The sequence below is a fragment of the Zingiber officinale genome, chromosome 4B (genome assembly GCF_018446385.1).
Source record: "Zingiber officinale cultivar Zhangliang chromosome 4B, Zo_v1.1, whole genome shotgun sequence".
Classification (NCBI taxonomy): Eukaryota; Viridiplantae; Streptophyta; class Magnoliopsida; order Zingiberales; family Zingiberaceae; genus Zingiber; species Zingiber officinale.
Window position 1 is genome coordinate 18,106,106 of NC_055993.1, and position 6,000 is coordinate 18,112,105.

Here is a 6,000-nt window from a genome sequence, read left to right on the forward strand (position 1 = left end):
TAGATCAAACATATATGAAACCTATCTTAAACTTTTTGAAACACACATCAAAATCATAATCGTACCAGATCAAACCTAGGTTGATTGCACTTACAATCACCCTCCTTTTGATATGTGAGAATATGTTTAAGTTAGACATAAATAACAATTTAAAAATTACAAGCAGAGTATAAATATGAAACATAAAATTCAAGCTCCCCCTTAACTTATACATATCACTTAATTTTCAAGTTTCTTACAAGAATATGGAGAAATAAAAATTTCTAATCTTAAATTTCATCAATTCTTCCCCTTTGACACCATCAAAAAGATTGCAACTAGCAACCATGCATACTAGGTATCAATTTTGACTTAATTTGAACCAAAGTCAAATTTTGAAAATACAAACAAAATGCTGGAAAAATAGCTACCAGTCGACTGACATAAGTCCAGTCCGAAAAGCTAATTTCCGAAGTTAACTTCAAAAATACATAAAATTTTTTTAGAAAATTATAAAATTTTGAAAACATATTTCTTTTAGGGCCCTCTATCTAGGAAAAATATATTTTCATGAAAATTCATAGTATTTTTGAAGTTTTTACAAAAACTCAAAAATCATAAAAACATTCAATGTTTTATCAATTTTAAGCACTTGTTTTGAATTCTTATGTTTTAAAAATCTAAACCACAGTTCAAAAAACATAGAATTATTTTCAAAACATTTAGAATATTCAGCTATGATCTATGGGTAAGATGTACATTAATTAAATATTTATTTTTTTTCATAGTTGGTCAATGATCACTATATTGATATATTTTATAATTCATCAAGTTTGCCATAAGCATAAGTCAATTAAAAGTATCATCTTATCATCTCACATCCATGTCTAGAATTATAAAGCAAGTCATGCCTATAGTTTGTTGTGAGATGTAATGAAAGTAATTTCTACTTAGCCCTTTTTATCATGAATTTCTATTCAAGGCTAAGTGTTCCCCTTTGGGACTCAAGTCAACAATTTATAAAGGATTTGAAATAAGTTTTCTATGGTTGACTATCCCAAAATCCTCTAACCCTTAATGATTGACTTTAACATCCAATAGAAATTCTTTCTAATTAATCAACCAAATATTCCTTGGAGATCCATTTTCTAGCAATGGTTTTTATCTTTGATCGTCCCTAGAAATTAGACAATGGTAGAATTTCTCATTGTTTGATTCTTATGCTAACCCCCGTTTGTTAAAACGTATTCTTTGGCTTCCTATGTTTAAGGTATTTGAGCCAATTATGAAATTTTCAAGGACTTTACTAAGGTATTCTACCTTTTCCCTTAGTTCCTTATTTTTTTCTTCTAAACATGAAACATTTGAACTAGAAGAAGCATTCATAATAGAGGAATCATTTATCTTAAAATACATGGATTCTATTTTTTTTTTCTAAAAATACTAATCTCATTTTTCAAGGATTTATTTTTATTTTTAGCCTTAAACAAATCTTCATCTGTATTTGAAATAATTTTAACTAAAGTATGAGTGGGAAGATTGTATACCTCACTTACTGAGAAGTCCGAATCGAAAGTTTGTCATCTCGCTTCACTTGAGTTCCCTTCTTCTTCACTTGAGATTTTTCCTTCTTCAATTTTGGATGAAGCGGAGGCTAAGAAAAAAATGGAATATGTGGTGTTCTTCTTCTTCTTCCCATGAGAGAGGATCATCCCATGTTGGTTTTAGGTTTTGGGTCTTCTTCCCTTTTTCTTTTGTTTTCTTTTTTTCTTCCTTCTTCTTTTCTTTATTTTTACTCCAAGAGAGAACATTGATCCCTCATGTGTCATTCTTCTTGGTAATTGTAGTATATTGTCCTCCTTGTCCTACTCTTGCTCCTTGAGTGTTTCCTAGCATGTGATTTGTTAGATCTAAATTTTATAAATACTTTTCTTATTCTTCTTACTATATACACCTCTTAATTGCTATCCATTAAGTCACTTAACTCCTCAGAATCGGAGGATGGTGGAGATGTAGACTTCTTCTTCTTCTTACCCTTCTCCTTGTTATCCACAAAAGCTACTCCCCTTGATTTATGGACTTCTCCATCTAAACCTTCAATTCAAGTCTCGTGAAGCTCCATGGTTGAGAAGAACTCATCTAGAGTACACTTCTCTAGATCCTTTGAAATGTAGAATAAGTCTACAATTGATATCCAAGTAGTGGTTCTTGGGAAAGCATTGATGGCTTTCATCATCACATTCCGGTTAGAGAGTTTATCACCTACACTTGTTAGTCCATTTAGAATTTTCTTAATTTTAGAATGAAGTATTGATATCTTTTCGCCTTTTTCAAGTTTGATGTTATTGAGTTGAGTTTGGAGAAGGTCTCTTCTTGTAAATTTTGCTTTCGATGTTTCTTCATGAAGCTCTACTAGCTTTTCCCACAACTCCTTATCACTTGTGTAGTTTCCAATTCAAGTTACTTCTTGTTAGGGAAGCACATTTAGGAGATGATGCATTTCTCTTCAGTTTGCTAAGTGCTCTTCCTTTTGTTTCTTAGTCCATCTTGTTTTATCAATTATCTCATTATCCACATCCCTAGGCATCTGAAAATCATTTTTCATGATTAGTATAATGTCAAAATCAATTTTGAAGAATACCTCCATTCTCTTTTTCCACCAAGAGAAATCTCCTAATTTTGGTGGATGAATGTTTGAGCCGACCATTGTGTTGATAGTGCTCTTCTTGGCGATGAGTCTGGCGAAGGGCGACCATGCTCTGATACCATTTATTGAAGATCATGACTTGTTTAGAAGGGGGTTGAATAGTCGTTTACCCCAAATCATTAACTTCCTACCATGTTAGTTGCGTAGTGAAAATACAAATAATACAAAGGAAGTTAATCTAAAGACTACAAAGATAAGAAATCAAACCACACTATACCTTCATTTACATGGTTCGAAGATAATGCTTCTACTCCACGGCATCTTCGTAAGGTGGACGATCCCTAGCCGTCGGTGGATGATTCCCCAGCAAACTCCGTCTAAAGCTAACTCCTTCTCGGTAGAGTAGAATCTCTCACAAAGCTCTCTTCCTCTTTACAAGATGGATAATTAGGTTTAAGAGGAAGAGAATAGACTTAAAAGCTTGAGGGCAATGACTTAGGAGTATTCAACAAGAATCAGTAACCTCCTTCATGCCCTAAACTTCCTTTAAATAGAGAGAAAAGAGTTGATCTCATATCAACTCATTTCCTGCACCAATCTACTGGTTCATACATCAATCGATTGGTGTAGTCGTTGGACACAGTCAATGGTACTCTATAGAATTCGTGATTCTGTTCAACGACTCGTTATTAGTCGACTGACATCTCCATCAGTTGACTGGTCTTCACAACTGTTGGGCACAGAACTATTCTATACTTTTTGAAATTTAGACTAGTCGACTGACCTCAGTACCAATCAACTGATCTCCTACATTCACTCACACTCATCCTCTTCGGAGTCACCCTTGAAGCCCTCTTCCCTAGCCTTCGTCTCTCAGATGCACTTGAGCCCGCGACTCCTCTCTGTGGCATCCTTCACGTTACCTTAAAGTTTGTTTCCTTCAGCTCCACTCCATTTCTCCTTGTCCGACGGTCCTTCGGATGCACCATCCTTCACCAATCAAATGGACTTGAGCCATAGGATAAATTTTTACAAAACTTGGTCACCCCAAGTTCTCTTATGTAGTTCACCAAGTCCTGCATGACTCAAACATACATATCAAATATATATGAAACATAATTTAAACTCTTTGACACACACATTAAAATCATGATCGTACCCAATCAAACCTAGGTCAATTGCATTCACACAATCCAGTGTAGCTGATCGACTTCCCTAGAGCTCTATTCCGAATACCTAGAGCAGAGACTAGGAAATCTGAGTGGTCACAGGGATCCTCTACTAAAGACACACCTTCTCGAGACTCAAAACGAGGCAAGGCTCCCGTAGTTAGCTGGTCACCTGATCGATCAAGAACTCCTTTTTGTCAAGACATTTTTTATGACAAGCTGCCCCACCATTTGACTGTAGCAGATCAGAGAATATGGAGGGACAACTAACCCAGAAGATCACCTTTGTAAATTTGAGAATATTATTCTACTACATAAATATACGAATGGTGTTAAATGTCGAGTGTTTTTGACAACACTCTCGGGATCAACATAGAGGTAGTTCAATTGGATTTTTCCAGGTTCCATCTCTTGCTTTCAAGACTTCATGACTGTCATCCTACACCATTTCGATAGCAACTGAAGATACCACAAAACTTTGCTGAATATGTTTTCCCTCAAGAAGGGATCAAAGGAGATATTGAAATCATACATCAAGTGATTCAACTAGGTTGCTATGATTGTCCTCTCAGCTACTACTGAGATATTGGTGAGCGCATTCTTGAAATGACTCATGGATAGTGAGTTTTTACACTCTTTGATAAGGAAGTCACCCAAAATTTTTGATAGTTTGTTGGGTCGGATTGTCAAATACGTCAACATCAGGGAAGCCCAATTTACTCAAAGAAATGAGGTTGCTACTCCAATTTCCCCTTCCAAGCAGTGCGTATGGATTCACTGCCCCCTTACACTAAAAGCAGTATCGACCAAAGCCCTTGCCGACCCAAGAGAAAAGAGTAATTCAACATGTGGAGGCCTCTCGAACCTCCTTCGTAGAGGCCCTCCAACGTATACCTACCCCTATGTTCTGCTCATACCATAAATCAAAAAATCATGCCAGTCAAGACTATCACCAATATGCCTAAAAAATGCACCAAGCGGTTGAAGAGGGCTAGCAGCCTCATCAAGAGGTTAACCAACTGATTGGACAGCAAGTTGTTAGCCCTTCTCCTACTAGCCAACAGAACTACACTCCGCAACAAGAAGGTAACCAAGTCCCTTCCTCAGGTGAGGGTTTCAAGCCCTCTCAGATCTAACAAGAGGAAAATCAAAGTAACACCGCTTTGAGAAAAGTTGGCATGATCTCCAAAGTTCCCACAAATGGAGACTTCCACCGGGTCCAAATGGCTCATGGTCGTCGACTCAAGATCTATGAATTTGGATCCAGTCGAACGTAAGCATAGGGCCTCTAGATCGGCTTTGGGCCTCAAGATTTTGAGAGAGTGAAAGTCCTTCACAATGACGGCTTGATCATTAAAGCCACCATCACTAACTGTAATGTAGCTAGGGTTTTTATAGATATAGGGAGTTCTATAAACATCCTCTTCAAGGCAACATTTGACCAGATGCAGATCATCCCATGATAATGACTTTATATGGATTCACTGTATATGAAGTATAACCACTTGGCCAAATTTGACTAGCCATCTCCTTGGGAACCAAACCCTTGATGAGAACCTGGAGAACCATCTTCATCATAGTAGATGCCTCCTTTGCCTATAATGTTATTCTAGGAAGGCTCGCCCTGCATAAGTTCCAAACGATTGTCTCTACTTTCTATCAAAAAATTAAATTCCTAATAGAGGGCTAAGTGGGCGAAGTCAAAAGGGACCAACTGACCACTCGAAAATGCTATGTAGATATCATCAAGATAAAGTCCCATAAACCCCATTGAACTCAAGAGGCACAAGTACAGACAGTCCATGAGGCAACCACACCTTAGTTGGTGGGAGAACAAGAGGAGGTGCAGATTCATCTTGATCGACTGAAAGTGATCACCCAAATTGTGGTGAACCTCCCCCCAGAACTCAAAGAGAACTTGGTTTCATATCTTACACAAAATCAGGACGTCTTCACTTAGTCACCACAAGAGATCACTAGAGTATCTCCCTTAGTAATGGAGCACCAACTTCATATCCTACCCAACTCCTGCCAATCAAGCAAAAGAAGAGGGATTGTAGAGATGACCAAAACAAGATCATTCAAGTATAAGTTGATAGACTATTGGAAGCAGGATATATTCAGAAAGTTTGGTTCCCAGCTTGGCTCGCCAACATGGTATTGATGCCCAAGCCAAGAAATAAGTAGAAGTCTGCATTGACTTTT